At 36.2% G+C, this 18544-nt stretch overlaps 1 long non-coding RNA gene across 2 annotated transcripts in view; it reads right to left on the bottom strand.

Moving 5' to 3' along the window:
- LOC123618802 (uncharacterized) overlaps positions 1-18454 on the bottom strand; it is a 59943-nt gene extending 41489 nt beyond the window's left edge. For both annotated transcript variants that reach the window (XR_006727261.2, XR_006727260.2), the window contains exon 1: positions 18068-18454. This is a non-coding gene — a long non-coding RNA (uncharacterized LOC123618802). The remainder of the gene's footprint in view (positions 1-18067) is intronic.
- Positions 18455-18544: the final 90 nt, after the last annotated feature.

The raw sequence follows: 18544 nt of genomic DNA, 5'->3' as shown, positions 1-18544 counted from the left end.
CAAGGAAGACATACAAATGATCAATAGACACATGAAAAAATGCTCAATATCACTAATTATCAGAGAAATGCAAATCAAAACTACAATGAAGTATCATCTCACACCAGTCAGAATGGCCATCATTCAAAAATCCACAAATGACAAATGCTGGAGAGGCTGTGGAGAAAAGGGAACCCTCCTTCACTGCTGGTGGGAATGCAGTTTGGTGCAGCCACTGTGGAAAACAGTATGGAGATTCCTCAAAAGACTAGGAATAGACTTACCATATGACCCAGGAATCCCGCTCCTGAGCATACATCCAGAAGGAGCCCTACTTCAGGATGACACGTGCACCCCAATGTTCATAGCAACATTATTTACAATAGCCAAGACATGGAGACAGTCTAAATGTCCATCAACGGATGACTGGATAAAGAAGAAGTGGTATATTTATACAATGGAATACTACTCAGCCATAAAAACCGACAACATAACACCATTTGCAGCACCATGGATGGTCCTAGAGAATGTCATTCTAAGTGAAGTAAGCCAGAAAGAGAAAGAAAAATAGCATATGAGATCGCTCATGTGTGGAATCTAAAAAACAAACAAACAAAGCATAAATACAAAACAGAAATGGACTCACAAACATAGAATACAAACTTGTGGTTGCCAAGGGGTCAGGGGGTGGGAAGATAGACTGGGATTTCAAAATTGTAGAATAGATAAACAAGATTACACTGTATAGCACAGGGAAATATATACAAGATCTTATGGTAGCTCACAGAGAAAGGAATGTAACAATGAATATACATATATTCATGTATAATTGAAAAATTGTGCTCTACACTGGAATTTGACACAACACTGTAAAATGATTATAAATCAATAAAAAATGTTAAAAAAAAAAGACACATGAAAAAATGCTCACTATCACTAATTATCAGAGAAATGCAAATCAAAACTACAATAAGGTATCACTTCACATTAGTCAGAATGGCCATCATTCAAAAATCCACAAATGACAAATGCTGGAGAGGCTGTGGAGAAAAGGGAACCCTCCTACACTGCTGGTGGGAATGCAGTTTGGTACAGCCACTGTGGAAAACAGTATGGAGATTCCTCAAAAGACTAGGAATAGACTTACCATATGACCCAAGAATCCTGCTCCTGGGCATATATCCAGAAGGAACCCTACTTCAGGATGACGTGCACCCCAATGTTCATAGCAGCACTATTTACAATAGCCAAGACATGGAAACAGTGTAAATGTCCATTAACAGATGACTGGATAAAGAAGAAGTGGTATATTTATACAATGGAATACTACTCAGCCATAAAAACTGACAACATAACGCCACTTGCAGCAACATGGATGCTCCTGGAGAATGTCATTCTAAGTGAAGTAAGCCAGAAAGAGAAAGAAAAGTACCATATGAGATCGCTCATATGTGGAATCTAAAAAACAAAAACAAACAAAAACAAAGCGTAAATACAGGGCAGAAATAGACTCACAGACAGAGAATACAGACTTGTGGTTACCAGGGGGGTGGAGGGTGGGAAGGGATAGACTGGGATTTCAAAATTGTAGAATTGATAAACAAGATTACACTGTATAGCACAGGGAAATATACACAAAATGTTACAATAACTCAGAGAAAAAAATTTGACAATGAGTGTGTATATGTCCATGAATGACTGAAAAATTGTGCTGAACACTGGAATTTGACACAACATTGTAAAATGATTATAAATCAATAAAAAATGTTAAAAAAAAGAAAACAAATGACAATAACAAATAAAATAAAATAAAATATTTTTATTATTATTATTTTTAAAAACCCACCTGATTTCATTTTCAATTCTCTTGGTTTTGATCTATTGTAATTGATTATACACAGGTTTCAAATATTGTTTTTTGCTCTTTTCCCCTTTTGTTTTTTTAAAGGTTTTTAAAAAGACTTCTCAACTTGATTGCTAGTCTGATTCAAATTGCTCTTCTATTATTGATTATACACTTTTTTCAAACCTTTATTTTCTCCTTTCTTTTAAAATTCTCTCTCTCTCTTTTTAAGTTTTATTCCTGCATCGGTATTAGATAGATAAATAAATAAACTCCTTAAGGACCACAATAGATAACTGATACTCCATCAGCCACACTGCCAGAGAGATATGAGAAGATGAAGAAGCAGAGGAACCACTCACAATTAAAAGAGCAAGAGAAATCCCCTGAAAGAACGATCAATGAAATAGACATAGATAGCCTATTAGATCAAGGTTTCAAAAAAGAGGTGATCAAAGTACTGAAGGAACTAAAAGAGGTAGTGTTGAGAGATATAAAATATGTCAAAAATGAAATTGAAGCTATAAAGAGCCAAGTAGAACTGGTAAACTCATTGGTTGAGATGAGAACTGATTTAAAGGCTGTACAAAGCAGACTAGATCATGCAGAGGAACAAATAAGTGACCTAGAAGACAGGACAACAGAAAGCATCCAATCAGAACAGCTAAGAGAAAAACAAGTGAAAACAACATAAAGGACCTATGGGATAATATAAAGCATGCCAATCTATGCCTAATAGGAGTTCTAGAAGGGGAAGAAAGAACAAAGGGGATTGAAAAGATATTGGAAGAAATCATGATTGAAAACTTCCCAAACCTAAAGAAGGAATCAGATATCCAAGTACAGGAGGCTCAGAGTGTCTGAAACAGACCCACACCAAGACATATCAAATCAAGATAGCCAGAGTCAAGAATAAAAAAATGACCCTAAAGGCAGCAATAGAAAAACAAAGACTGAGTTACAAGGGAACCCCCATAAGGTTCTCAGCTGATTTTTCTACACAAACACTACAGGCCAGGAGGGAGTGGCAAGATATATTCAAAGTCCTGAATGAAAAAAAGATGCAGCCTAGGATACACTATCCAGCAAGGCTATCCTTGAGGATAGAAGGAGAGATAAAGAACTTCACAGACAAGCAAAAACTACAAGAGTTTAGCAACACTAAACCCATGCTAAAACAAATATTGACAGGTCTACTCTAAATAGAAGAGAAGCAGGATGCTACAGAAATGAGAAACTCATAACTGGAAAGGTGATAACTACCATGAATTACAAATAAAATAAACACAAAATTGTAAAAGGAGATATCTAAATCATTAAGACTGGGAGAGGGAAGGAAGAAAATATAGAGTCTTTTTTTCTTCTTCTTCTTTTTAAAATTTTCTGTTCTCGGTAGGATGGGTTTGAGCATATACTACTATAGGTTTAGTACAAACAGTTGTAGTAATGGGCTAATAGACTTACAGAAAAGGGTAACCACAAGCCAAAAACTTACAGTGAGTCATAAAACCTAAATAAAATCCATGATAATACAAAGGAAAATTACCAAACAACAAAGGGAAGAATGAACAAAGAGGAAATACCAAGTCAACTGCAAAAATAAGTTCAAAATGGCAATAAACACACATCTATCATTAATTACTGTAAATGTTAATGGACTAAATGCTCCAGTCAAAAGACACAGAGTGGCAGACTGGATAATAAAGCAAGAAACTTCAATATGCTGCATACAAGAGACCCACATTAGGGAGAATGATACACATAGATTTAGAGTTAAAGGATGGAAAAGGATATTCCATGCAAATGGGAAAGTCAAAAGAGCAGGTGTAGCAGTACTCATTTCAAACAAAACAGACTTTAAAATAAAGGCCATAAAGAAAGAAAAAGAAGGACATTTTATAATGATTAAAAAGGTAATACAAGATGAGAATATTATACTCATTAATATATATGCACCCAATATAGGAGCACCTAAGCACATAAAACAAATACTAACAGAGATAAAGGGGGAAATTGATGGGAATACAATCATTGTTGGAGATTTTAACACTGCATTAATATCACTAGACAGAATTCCAGGCGGAAAATATATAAGGCAACAGAGAAATTAAATAATGCAATAGAAAAATTAGATTTGGTGGATATTTTCAGAGCATTACAACCCCAAAACTTAGAATATACATTCTTTTCAAGCGCACATGGAACATTTTCTAGGATTGATCATGTACTTGGGCACAAAAGAAGCCTCAACAATTTTATTAAGATAGAAATTATCTCAAGCATCTTTACTGACCACAATGACATGAAACTACAAATCAACTACAGAGAAACAAAGGAGAAAAAAAGGAAGCATGGAGATTAAACAACATGCTATTAAAAAGGCAGTGAGTCAACGATGAAATCAAAGCTGAAATTAAAAAATACCTTGAGACAAGTGAAAATGAAAACACAACCACACAAAACTTATGGGACGCAGCAAAGGCAGTGCTAAGAAGGAAGTTTATAGCAATACAGGCCGTCCTCAAATAACAAGAACAATCTCAAGTAAACAATCTAACACACCAGCTAAAAGAACTAGAAAAAGAAGAGCAAAAACACCCAAAAGTCAGCAGAAGGAAGGAATTAATAAAGATCAGGGAGGAAATAAATAAAATACAGATTTTTTAAAAATTGAAAAAAATCAATGAAACCAAAAGCTGGCTTTATGAAAGAGTAAATAAAATCGACAAACCTCTGGCCAAACTCACAAAGAAGAAAAAAGAGAGAGCACAAATAAGCAAAATAGAAAGGAAAATGGGGAAATTACAACAAATAAAATAGAAATACAGAATATCATACGAAAATATTATGAAAAACTATATGGAACCAAAATGGATAACCTAGAGTAGATGGACAAGTTTCTGGAAACATACAGTCCACCAAGACTGAACCAAGAAGAAAGTGACCACTTGAACAAACCGATCACTAGAAATGAAATTCAATTAGCAATAAAAAACAAACCTCCCTACAAATAAAGTCCAGGACCAGATGGCTTCACCAGGGAATTCTACCAAACATACACAGAAGAACTCATACCAGTCCTTTTCAAACTCTTCCAGAAGACTGAAAAGGAGGGAATACTCCCAAACTCATGCTATGAAGCCACCATCATCCTGATACCAAAACCAGGCAAAGACACTACCAAAAAAGAGAATTAGAGAATTAAAGGCCAATATCACTGATGAACATAGATGCAAAAATCCTCACCAAAATATTAGCAAATAGAATCCAACAGCACATAAAAAAGATTATACATCATGACCAAGTGGGGTTCATCCCAGGGACACAAGGGTGGTTCAACATACACAAATCAATCAATTAGATTTCTCAACTAGAGAAAGATCAAAAAACATATGATCATCTCAATAGATGTAGAAAAAGCATTTGATAAAATTCAACACCCATTTATGATAAAAAAAAAGCTCTCACCAAAGTGGGTATAGAAGGAACGTATCTCAACATAATAGAACCTATATATGACAAACCTACAGCCAGCATAGTACTCAACGGTAAAAAACTCAAAAACTTCCCACTAAAATCTGGGACAAGACAAGGATGCCCACTACCATCACTCCTATTCAACATAGTCTTGGAAGTCCTAGCCACAGCAATCAGGCAAGGAAGAGAAATAAAAGGGATCCAAATTAGAAAAGATGAGGTAAAAATGTCACTATATGCTGATGACAAGTTACTATATATAGAAAACCCTAAAAGGTCCAAACAAAAACTACTAGAGCTGATCAAAGAATTCAGCAAGGTAGCAGGTTACAAGATTAACATTCAAAAATGAGTTGCATTTCTTTATACTAATGATGAATCAACAGAAAAAGAAAGCAAAGAAACAATCCCCTTTAAAACAGCACCCAAAGTAATAAAATACCTAGGAATAAATCTAACCAAGGAGGTGAAAGAATTATACACAGAAAACTATAAACCATTGATGAAGGAAATTAAAGAAGACTTTCAAAAGTGGAAAGATATCCCATGCTCTTGGATAAGAAGAATCAATATTTTTAAAATGGTCACACTGCCCAAGGCAATCTACAGATTTAATGCAATCCCTATCAAATTACCCAGGACATATTTCACAGAACTAGAACAAATCATAATAACATTTATGGAGCCATCAAAGACCTAGAATTGCCAAAGCATTACTGAAGAGAAAGAAAGAGGCTGGAGGAATAACTCTCCCAGACTTCAGACAACACTATAGAGCTACAGTCATCAAGACAGCATGGTATTGGTACAAAAACAGACATATAGACCAATGGAACAGAATAGAGAGCCCAGAAATGAACCCACAAACTTTTGGTCAACTAACCTTCGACAAAGGAGGCAAGAATATACAATGGAATAAAGACAGTCTCTTCAGCCAAGTGTTGGGAAAACTGGACAGCAGCATGTAAAACAATGAAGCTAGAGCACTCTCTTACACCATACACAAAAATCAACTCAAAATGCATCAAAGACTTAAAAATAAGACAAGATACAATAAACCTTCTAGAGGAAAATGTAGGCAAAACATTACCTGACATACATCTCAAAAATTTTCTCCTAGAAAAAATAAAAGCAAGAATAAACAAATGGGACCTAATGAAACTTACAAGCTTCTGCACAGCAAAGGAAACCATAAGTAAAACAAAAAGACAACCTACGGAATGGGAAAAAATTTTGCAAATGAAACCGACAAAGGCTTGATCTACAGAATATATAAGCAGCTCATACGACTCTATAAGAAGAAAATCAACAACCCAATCCAAAATTGGGCAGAAGACCTAAACAAGCAATTCTCCAAGGAAGACATACAAATGATCAATAGACACATGAAAAAATGCTCAATATCACTAATTATCAGAGAAATGCAAATCAAAACTACAATGAAGTATCATCTCACACCAGTCAGAATGGCCATCATTCAAAAATCCACAAATGACAAATGCTGGAGAGGCTGTGGAGAAAAGGGAACCCTCCTTCACTGCTGGTGGGAATGCAGTTTGGTGCAGCCACTGTGGAAAACAGTATGGAGATTCCTCAAAAGACTAGGAATAGACTTACCATATGACCCAGGAATCCCGCTCCTGAGCATACATCCAGAAGGAGCCCTACTTCAGGATGACACGTGCACCCCAATGTTCATAGCAACATTATTTACAATAGCCAAGACATGGAGACAGTCTAAATGTCCATCAACGGATGACTGGATAAAGAAGAAGTGGTATATTTATACAATGGAATACTACTCAGCCATAAAAACCGACAACATAACACCATTTGCAGCACCATGGATGGTCCTAGAGAATGTCATTCTAAGTGAAGTAAGCCAGAAAGAGAAAGAAAAATAGCATATGAGATCGCTCATGTGTGGAATCTAAAAAACAAACAAACAAAGCATAAATACAAAACAGAAATGGACTCACAAACATAGAATACAAACTTGTGGTTGCCAAGGGGTCAGGGGGTGGGAAGATAGACTGGGATTTCAAAATTGTAGAATAGATAAACAAGATTACACTGTATAGCACAGGGAAATATATACAAGATCTTATGGTAGCTCACAGAGAAAGGAATGTAACAATGAATATACATATATTCATGTATAATTGAAAAATTGTGCTCTACACTGGAATTTGACACAACACTGTAAAATGATTATAAATCAATAAAAAATGTTAAAAAAAAAAGACACATGAAAAAATGCTCACTATCACTAATTATCAGAGAAATGCAAATCAAAACTACAATAAGGTATCACTTCACATTAGTCAGAATGGCCATCATTCAAAAATCCACAAATGACAAATGCTGGAGAGGCTGTGGAGAAAAGGGAACCCTCCTACACTGCTGGTGGGAATGCAGTTTGGTACAGCCACTGTGGAAAACAGTATGGAGATTCCTCAAAAGACTAGGAATAGACTTACCATATGACCCAAGAATCCTGCTCCTGGGCATATATCCAGAAGGAACCCTACTTCAGGATGACGTGCACCCCAATGTTCATAGCAGCACTATTTACAATAGCCAAGACATGGAAACAGTGTAAATGTCCATTAACAGATGACTGGATAAAGAAGAAGTGGTATATTTATACAATGGAATACTACTCAGCCATAAAAACTGACAACATAACGCCACTTGCAGCAACATGGATGCTCCTGGAGAATGTCATTCTAAGTGAAGTAAGCCAGAAAGAGAAAGAAAAATAGCATATGAGATCGCTCATGTGTGGAATCTAAAAAAAAAAACAAAACTAACTAACAAAGCATAAATACAAAACAGAAATAGACTCATAGACATAGAATACAGACTTGTGGTTGCCAAGGGGGCAGGGGGGTGGGAAGAGATAGACTGGGATTTCAAAATTGTAGACTAGATAAACAAGACTATACTGTATAGCACAGGGAAATATACAAGATCTTATGGTAGCTCACAGAGAAAAAAATGTGACAATGAATATATATATGTTCATATATAATGGAAAATTTTTGCTCTACACTGGAATTAGATACAACATTGTAAAATGATTATAAATCAATAAAAAAGTCTTTAAAAAAATCAAGAGCTGTTTCTTAAGATGGATAAAATTGATCACCACTAGCCAGGCTAATGAGGAAATAAGGAGAGAAGATGCAAATTACCAATATCAGAAATAGAATAAAAAATATCATTACAAATCCAATGGATATTAAACTGATATATAATTTTTAAGTGTCATAAACAAAATAATAATAATATTACTGTTATTATTTTTGGAGACATTTTGTCAAACATTCTGTATAGGTTAAAACTTGATTTTTACTCCAGTTTACAAGAACTAGAATTTATCTAAAAAGATCACAGACGGATACAAACACATAGCCATAATGTTTAAGCAGTTTCTATAATGGAAAAGAATAAGAGAAGTAAGGACAAAATGAATCAAATTTGTTGACATTTTGTGCGTCCAGACAAATGGGGACTTTGGACACTTTCAAAGTGATCCTGAAGAAAATATCAATGTCACAGAAATCAAGGTAATTTTTATTTAGAAAAATCTTATATGCCTATTTGTGGATGACACTGAATTTTTTTTAAATGAACTAGAGTGTGAACATACACAACAATATAAAATAGAACCATTGAGATTGAATCTTATTTCTTGGAAAAATCTATCATCTGTGCTGAGGATTATTTTAGAAATTTCACACAGTTCAGCATATATTGCTAATACGATTTCTCTAAACAGTTGAAAAATACAGGAAAATATTAAGGAAGAGTACATCTGTGGCATGACTGGGGGATATAATAGAAACTATCAAAACCCAGGCTTAACTGCAGGGGGGGGTAGAGCTCAGTGGTAGAGCATGTGCTAAACACGAGGTCCGGGTTCAATCCCCAGTACCTCCATTAAAATAAATAAATATACCTGATTACCTTCCCCCACCAAATAAATAAATAAATAAATTTTTTAAATTTAAAAAAAAAAAGTTTACAAAGAAAAAAATGAGGCTTAACTGATAAAAAAAAAACAAAACTCCACATACAAAACCCAATCTCTACCAAACACAGTTGAATGTTGTCCTTTCAAAGCCAACAACAAGCAAAGAGAAACTAAGAAGAAATGCCATTCCCACATCACTGCTTGGGTATTTTTGACAAAAATAAGGAAAACATAATCTTAATCTATCATGAAAAAATGTCATTTTATGCAAATTTCCATCAATACATACCTCCCCTGTTCTGAATTCTACAGTGCATTTAAATAGTAAGCATTTCTTACCAGTGTAAGAGGAGTCTCTCCTGCTTAACTTTTTAAAAATTTGATTCTTCGCTAGAACATCTCTCTTTGTTTCTCAGAACCTTCTGAGTAATGTTTGACCGCTAAAGTCATCCTGTTCCATGGGCATTTCTTTTCCTGAGAGAGTAGACATTGCATGCAGTTTAAACAAATCACTCCACCTTCTCCCCGTTTGCCGAGATCCCCAAACCCAAACCCGTGCCTGTGGGAACCTTGGATCACAATACTTTCACCTGCTAATCTCTCACAAAGGGAATATGGTCGTTATAAATTATTAATTCTTGGTGGGAATTCTTTATGCTCTAAAGGGACCCTGGAGGCAGACAATTTTAAGAAACGATTCTGGCAAAACGAGAGGAGTATTTTAAACAGCTGATCTTGACTATCACAACAAGAAAAGAAGTTATAGAAAACCACCTCCTTAGGCTGGAATTTCAGGAGCAGAGAATGAAAGGTTTTAGCTTTTCAATCCAAGGCATTTATGGAGGAAGAAAAGATACAGCCTCTGACCCAGGACAGGACATTCACCTGAGAAGCTGCCATTTCCTCCTCTTCTTCCTCTTGCTCTCGGTCATTTTCTCATTGATATTATGTTGAGGAATCACATCAGCATCTTGAGAAGATGCTTTCAAAGATGTCAGCACAGCTCCTTCACCTGCTCTGACCACACACAGGCAGGAGGGCCCTGAAGTGCTGAAAAGGCCAACTTCTCCCTTCCATTCTCTCAGGAGAGATTTACGAAAGCCAAGCTGTGGATTTATTCTTTCCTGTTTACAGGGGTTTTCTCCCCCAAATACATGCTAACATGGGCCTTGTGGGCTGCACAGACAATCCTCGTTCGAGTCCATGAGACAGGAGACTATGCTGCCTCTCCTTGGCCTAACGCCTACGCTCGACTCTTAGAAATGTAGCCAGGAGACCACGTGATGACCCTTGGCCGCACCCAGGAATCACCTGGAGCCCTGAATTAAAACACTGATGCTCCAACGCGATGGAAAGGGCACAGGTGATGTCATTTCTTGAAACTGGTCGTGTGATCCTAATGGAAAACCAAATGGGAACCACTTAGCTAAACTTTTTTTTTTCCTGAAGCAATTTACAATGAATACAAATCACTTTGTGATCAGGGCCTCACTCTAAGAAGTTATGAATCTGCAAATCTGAATTTGAGGTGGTGCCGATAAATGACACCTTGAACAAGTTCCTTGCTGGTGCTGATTTGGCTCACCCATGAACCACCTTCAGTTGCATTTAGCTAGAGATCACTGAGGAGTGTGAGGATTTGGGGAAGGAACTTCTAGCAACACAGACTCTGTCAGCCTGATTCCCTGTGAAGGGCCCTTCCTGGCCGGGGTCTGGCTCTGTCATTGCTTTGTGCATATTGGCTTGGGGAAGAGGAGTTGGGAGTTGAGTGCTTGGCAGAAATGTCATAGCGGCACTGGGGCTGTGTAAGGCTTTGCTCCCAGAACCCTTCCCAACGCTACCCTGAGTCCTAAGGTCCTTTCATCCCATCCCCTCCCCTCCCTGGGGCCATGTGAATTCACAAATGATTTGCAGTGTGATCACCCGTCTGCAGGTGAAGGCGCCTCCATTCTCAAGACCAGGAGCTTGAAGGCCTTTGCACCACAGCTTTCTTTGAAAACAAACTAAAGACAGCTACAGAGCATAGATTAAAAGTGTGTGTTGAAAAAGGCCAAAAGCCTTTGAAAATGATGCCATAGATGCGTATTTGATGATACATCAAGGAGGCCATAATCTGTTTTAAGTAATGAGGAGCATTATAACTGAATTAACACAGAATGTTGTTGCTGCTCCACTGAGAGCGTGTGTTTTTCTATGATTTTTGAACTGTGTTGCTACAGTGTTTTTTTCCCACCCTTCGGTACTTGTATTTTGTCACATCTTTAAAGTATATTAAAAAATTAAAGAAAACAAACATACCCATTTTTCAAATTTTGAGAGCACTGAATCTTTAAAAATAGCTCCATAAAAAGCCCCTCAAACACATTCTTTATTTCTGTTTATCTCTAACATTTCATTTTGACTTTTATTAATATATTACTCTCTCTCTGCTTACATTGCCTATCTCTTTATGAATGCTGCATATTTTATCTATTCTATCCCTTAGCATATTAATTGTACTTGTTTTAAAATCCTGGCTGAGAATTTTCCCAAATTTTAGGTTCTGCTTCTGTTTTAATTATAAATTCCACGTTTACATCATTTTTCTCTTCCCCTAGTTTACTGTAAGCATTTAAGAGAAATCAGGCTGTTCTCAACACCTTGCTTAGAAACTTCCGACACCAAAGTTCCAGTTTCATCGCTCATAAGATCTACCTTGCACAGAACACTAGGGGAGGACTACAATTCAAACGCTTTGTCACATTAAAAACAGCAGTAACCTTTCCACCAGTTGCCAATAAAATGTTCCTCATTTCTGTCTGAGATGTCATCAGATTGGCCTTTAGAGTGTACATTTCTCCCAAAATGTTGTTTTTGGACAGTAATATATTCTCTAAGAAGCCTGAGGTTCTCTCTCTAGCTCTCCTCCTTCCTTCTGAGCATTCACCAGAGTTGCCCTTAATAATTCTTTCATGGTGACGCAGAACTTTCCAGCATTCGCTTCCAAACTCTTCTGCACTCAATCCTTTGAGTTGCAACAAAACTTCCATATTTTTAAGTATTTTTTTCAGATATTCCCTTACTTCTCAGTACCAATTTTTACCTTAGTCTCTTTGGGATGCTTAAAGAGAGAGTGAGAGACTGAGTAGTTTATAAACAACTGATTTTTTTTTTTTTCTCACAGTGACTGAAGCTGAGAAGTCCAAGGTCAAAGCATGAGCAAATTCAGTATCCAGCAATGGTGCAATTTCTGGTTAATAGGGAGGATCCTCTAGCTGTGCAGTCAAATGAGAGAGGGAGAAAAAGAGCTTTGGGGAGACACTATTATGAGGGAATTAGTCCCATTTATTAGGTCACTTCCCTTGTGACCTAATCAGCTCCCAAAAGAATGACTTCATAATACCATCGCCATTGGAGTTGAGTTTCAACATAAGAAAATTGAAAGGGCAGAAATGTTCACAACATAGAAGAGGCCAATGAGAAAACTGATTAATTCTTTGCTGCTGAAAGGTTTGAACACCATAAATTTGCTTATATAGTCTCAATAAACATTAATTGGTAAGCAGGACTCTCAATTTTGTTATGTTTCATGAACTACTCTTACTGGCAGATATGTGATAACCCTTTTTGAAGAGATATTAAGAAATCAAGTCTCAACAAATTTAAGAGAATGGAAATTATTTCGAGAATCTTTTGTGGCCACAACAACATGAAACCAGGAATCAATCACAGAAAGAGAAACAAACAAACAAAAAAAGATTACACAGAGTCTAAAAACATACTTCTAAAGAACCAGTAGGTCAATGATGAAATCAAAGAGGAAATTTTAAAATACTTTGAGACAAATGACAATGAAAACACAACCATACAAAATAAATGGGATGCAGCAAAAAATTTCCTAGGAAGGAAGTTTGCAGTGATACAGGCCTTTCTCAAAACACAAGAACAATCTCAAATAAAAAACCCATCTTACCACCTAAAAGAATTAGAAAAAGAAGAACAAACAAAACCTAAAGTCAGCAAAATAAAATGATAAATAGCAGAAAAGGAAATGAACAAATAGATATTTTTAAAACCAATAGAAAAAAATCAATCAAACCAAGAGCTGTTTTTTTGAAAGGGAAACAAAATCAGTACATCTCTGCCTAGGCTCACCAAGATACCAAAACCAGACAAAGACACTAGCAAAAACATAAAGTTACAAGCCAATATCTTTGATGAATATAGATGCAAAAGTTCTCAACAAAATATTAGCAAACCAAATCCATTAAAAAAGATCATACACTGTGATCAAGTTGGATTCATCCCAGGGTCACAAGGATGGTTCAGCATACCCAAATCAATCAATGTGATACACCACATCAACAAAAGAAAAGACCAAAAACTACATGATCATCACAATAGTTGCCAAAAAAGCATTTGATAAAATTCAACATCCATTCATGATAACACTGATGAAAGTGGGCACAGAGGGAACATACCTCAACATAATTACAGTTATTTATGACAAAGCCACAACCAACATAATATTCCATGGTAAAAAGTTAAAAGTCTCCCCACTAATACCTGAAACAGGACAAGGATGCCCATTCTTATCACTTCTATTCAACATAGTATTGGAAGTTCCAACCACAGTAATCAGACAAGAAAAAGAAATAACAGGGATCCAAATTGGAAGAAAGAGGTAAAATTGTCACCATAAGCAGATGACATGATACTATATAGAGAAAACCCTAAAGACTCCACACAAAAACTACTAGAACTGAAAAACAAATTCAGTAAGGTAGCAGGATACAAAATTAACACACAGAAATCTGTTGCATTTCTTTACACTAACAATGACATATCAGAAAGGAAAAGTTAAAAAAAAATTCCTTTTAAAATCACACAAATAATAAAATAAAATAAAATAAAATAAAATAAAATAAAATAAAATAAAATAAAATAAAATACTTAGGAATAAACCTGACCAAAGATGTGGTAGACTCATATGTGGAGAACTATACAACATTGATTAAGGAAATTTAAGATGATTTAAAGGAATGGAAAGTTATCCCATGCTCTTGGATTGGAAGAATAAATATTGTTAAAATGGCCACACTACCCAAAGCAGTCTACAGATTTAATGCAATCCCTATCAAATTACCCAGGATATTTTTCACAGAACTGTAACAAATAATACTAAAATTTACATGGAATCACAAAAGACCCAGAATTGCCAAAGCAATACAGAAGAAAAAGAACAAAGCTGGAGGAATAACCCTCGCAGACTTTAGACAGTACTACAGAACTACAGTAATCAAAACAGCATGGTATTGGCACAAAAACAGAAAAATGGATCAATGGAATAGAATAGAGAGCCCAGAAATAAACCCATGCACTTATAGTCAATTAATCTATGACAAAGGAGGCAAATGGGGAAAAGACAGTCTCTTCAGTAAGTGGTGTGGGAAAACTGGACAGCTACATGTAAAAGAATGGCATTAGAACAGTTTCTCACACCATATACAAAAATAAACTCAAAATGGATTAAAGGCCTAAATGTAACACCAGAAACCATAAAGCTCCTGGAAGAAAACAGAACACTCTTTGACATAAGTTGTAGCAATATTTTTTTTTAATCTATCTCCTCCAGCAAAGAAAAGAGAAGCAAAAATAAACAAATGAGACCTAATTAAATCTAAATGCTTTGCACAGCAAAGGAAACCATCAACAGAACGAAAAGACAACCTACTGAATGGGACAAAATATTTGCTATATCATCTTTTTCCCCCACTTAACAGAGGCATGGGGATTGAACCCAGGACCATGTGCACACCAGGCATGTGCTCTACCTCACCACCCCTGGGACAAAATACTTGCAAATGATATGTTTGATAAGGGGTTAATATCCAAAATACATAAACAGCTCATACAATTCAATATCAAAAAAAAAAACCTCAATTAAAAAATAAGCAGAAGACATGCAGATAGCCGAAAGGCACATGAAAAGATGCTCAACATAGCCAGTCATCAGGGAAATGCAAATCGAAACTGCAATGAGATATCACCTTAAACCTGTCAGAATGGATATCATCAAAACAGCGAATGTTGCCAAGGATATGGAGAAAAGGGAACCCTAGTACGAGGCTGGTGGGTATGTAAACTGGTGTAGCCATTATGGAAAACAGTATGGAGGTTCCTCAAAAAACTAAAACTAGAACTACCATATGATCCAGCAATTCCATTCCTGAATATATCTCTAAAGAAAATGAAAACACTAATTTGAAAAGATACACCCACCCCAATGTTCATAGCAGCATTGTTTACAATAGCCAAGGTATGGAGGCAACCTATCTGTCTATCCACAGATGAATGGATAAAGAAGGTGTGGTATATATATTCAATGGAATATCACTCAGACAGAAAGAGAATAACATTCTGCCATTTGCAGGAACAGAGATGGACCTAGAAAAGTTATATTTAGTGAAATAAGTCAGACAGAAAAAGACAAATACTCTATGTTACCACTTACATGTGGAATCTAAATAATAAAACAAATGAATAAGCATAATAAAACAAAAACAGACTCACACATACAGAGGACAAACTAGTGATTACCAGTGGGAAGAGTAATACACGAGGGGCAAGATAATGGTAGTGGATTAAGAGGTACAAACTATTGGGGGGAGGGTATATCTCAGAGGTAGAGCACATGCTTAGCATGCACAAGGTCCTGGGTTCAATCCTCAGTACCTCGATTAAAAGTAAATAAATAAACCTAATTACCTCCCCCCTCTACAAAAAAGAATAAAATGAAAACTCACAAATAAATTCAAATGTTAAAAAAAGAGGTACAAATTATCATGTAGAAAATAAATACAAGGATATACTGTACAGGGAATACAGTCAATATTTTTAATAACTTTAAATGGAGTATAATCTATAAAAATATTAAATCACTATGCTGTACACCTGAAACTAATATAATATGTAAATCAATTAGAATAAAAAAAGAAAAGATTAAAATGGAAAATGCCGTCTCTACACAAAAATTCATAAACACTGAGAGCACTGTTTTATGTTAAACGCCTCTGTGTTTCACTTGGTCCCATTAGAAGGTAAGTAAAATGTTTACAACAGATGTTAAAGGACCTTCTCTAGTCATCAAACCATAAGAAAAGAGAACAAAAAGAAAAAAGGAAAAAGACCTACAAAAGATTGATTGCTTTGGCTATTCGGGGTCTTTTGTGGTTCCTTATAAATTCTGGAATTGTTTGTTCTAGCTCTGTGAGGAATGTTGTGAGTATTTTGGCAGGGGTTCCGTTGGATCTGTGGATTGCTTTGGGAAGTGTGGCCATTTTCATAGTGTTGATTCTTCCAATCCAAGAGCATGAGAAATCTTTCCATTTCTTTGTGTCATTTCCATTTTTGGAGTATGGGTAACCTCATTGGTTAAGTTTATTTCTAGGTTTATTGTTGGTTTTGATGTAATGGAAACGTTTCTGCCAGTTATAAAATTCTGGTTTTGGAAGTGGAAAAAAAAAAGGAATGAAGGGCTGCAAATGGCAAAATATCCTTCTTTGTTATAGGTGAGTTGTATTCCTTTACATAATGTATGCTGCATCTTCATTATCTATTCAACTATTGATGTGCACTTATGATGCTTCCATATCTTGGCAGCTATAAATAATGTTGCTGTTAATAGCAGGGTGTATGTATCTTTTTTAATTAATTCTTATTTTGTGGTTGGTTTTATTCCTTTGATAACTATGTAAGTTTAAAAAGCTAAAGCTCTAAACGTTCTTAGAAACAATGAACAGTACATATATGTAAATTAAAAAATATATGTGCAGTTAAAAAAAAAAGAGCTATTAAGCCATGAAAGACATGGAAGAAACTTAAAAGATATTACTAAATGAAAGAAGCCAGTCTGAAAAGGCTACAAATTGTACAATTGCAACCAAATGACATTCTGGAAAAGGCACAGCTATAGGAACAATAAAAAGATCATGGTTTCCAGGGGTTTGGGGAGAGGGAGGGAAGGAGGAATGAATAGATGGAGCACAAGGGGTTTTTAGGGCAATGAAGTTATTCTGTATGACACTATAGTGGTGGCTACATGTCATTATGCATTTGTCAAAACCTACAGAATGTACATCAAGAGTGAACCCTAAAGTAAATTATGGACTTTGGTTGATAATAATGTGCCCATGTTGGTTCATCGATTGTACCAAATATGCCACACTTGATGAGTGATGTTGAGGGTAGGGGAGTATATATGTGTAGGTGGGGCGGGATATGTGTGAACTCTGTATTTTCTGCTCAATTCTGCTGTGAACCTAAAACTGCTCTAAAAAAAGTCTATTAATTAAAAAAAAAAAAGATATGTAAATCTGTTTAAAATAACAAAACTCTTATGGGAGACAGGTTAACCTGTCTGGAAATAGAGCTCTTTCATGGTAGAGGTGTTAGTAAGACGGAGCGAGAACTTGGCACAAAGTTTGTCACATAGTAGGTACCTTAAAAAGTAAATACGAGTACCGTTGACTCACAGCAACAGACCTAAATTAGACCAATTCATAAACAGTATAAAACTACACGATAGACGAAGAGAACACATACGTTAAGATTTCATGGCCTTCCTCGGTGACAACAACGCCTATACTGTAAGTGAAGGAAACCAGGTATGTCACCCCAAAATATGTCTCTTTGACATAAAAATTATTTTGAGCTGAAGGCAATTAAGAAATTATAAACACAGAGAAGATTCCCCTTCCTTGTTGAAAGGTAGGAAATAAATTCTTCTTTTAACGCGCATAGACTCTTACCAGCCCACAGATGGCACCAGAGGAATCTCCAAACCAACCTCATTAACTGAAGATCGGGGTTAGCAGCTTTAAGGGAACTACCACCAGCCCACTGTCCTGTCAGTACTTCACAAATTTATCCGTTCTTGGTCGAAAACATACAGTAGCTTCCTGCTCTGGTCACGTCTTCAGAATTTCGTTCCCCTGGGAAGCTCCTATGCCCTAGCAGGGGTCCCAGCATTTATAAACTCTGCTACTCTGAATTATATTCCCTCACGTCTGTGGAGGAACAGGTCCTCCCCCGCAGGGAGAGAGGCCTTCTGAAAGCCTTGCGGACTGAGTCGCGAACTACATTTCCCAGAAGTCTCTGAGGCACAGCTCGGTTAGTGCCGTTGTGGAGTTGCATGCTGGGAAACAGAGCCAGCACGCTTCAGCTCCGCGGATTCCCGGTTTTCTGGACTGCATTTCCCAGAGGGCTCTGGGGCACGGCCCCGTCAG

This window comes from Camelus bactrianus, chromosome 9 (assembly GCF_048773025.1).
Source record: "Camelus bactrianus isolate YW-2024 breed Bactrian camel chromosome 9, ASM4877302v1, whole genome shotgun sequence".
Lineage (NCBI taxonomy): Eukaryota > Metazoa > Chordata > Mammalia > Artiodactyla > Camelidae > Camelus > Camelus bactrianus.
Note: the sequence above shows the minus strand (reverse complement) of the source record. Positions and strands in the feature narration are given on the sequence as shown.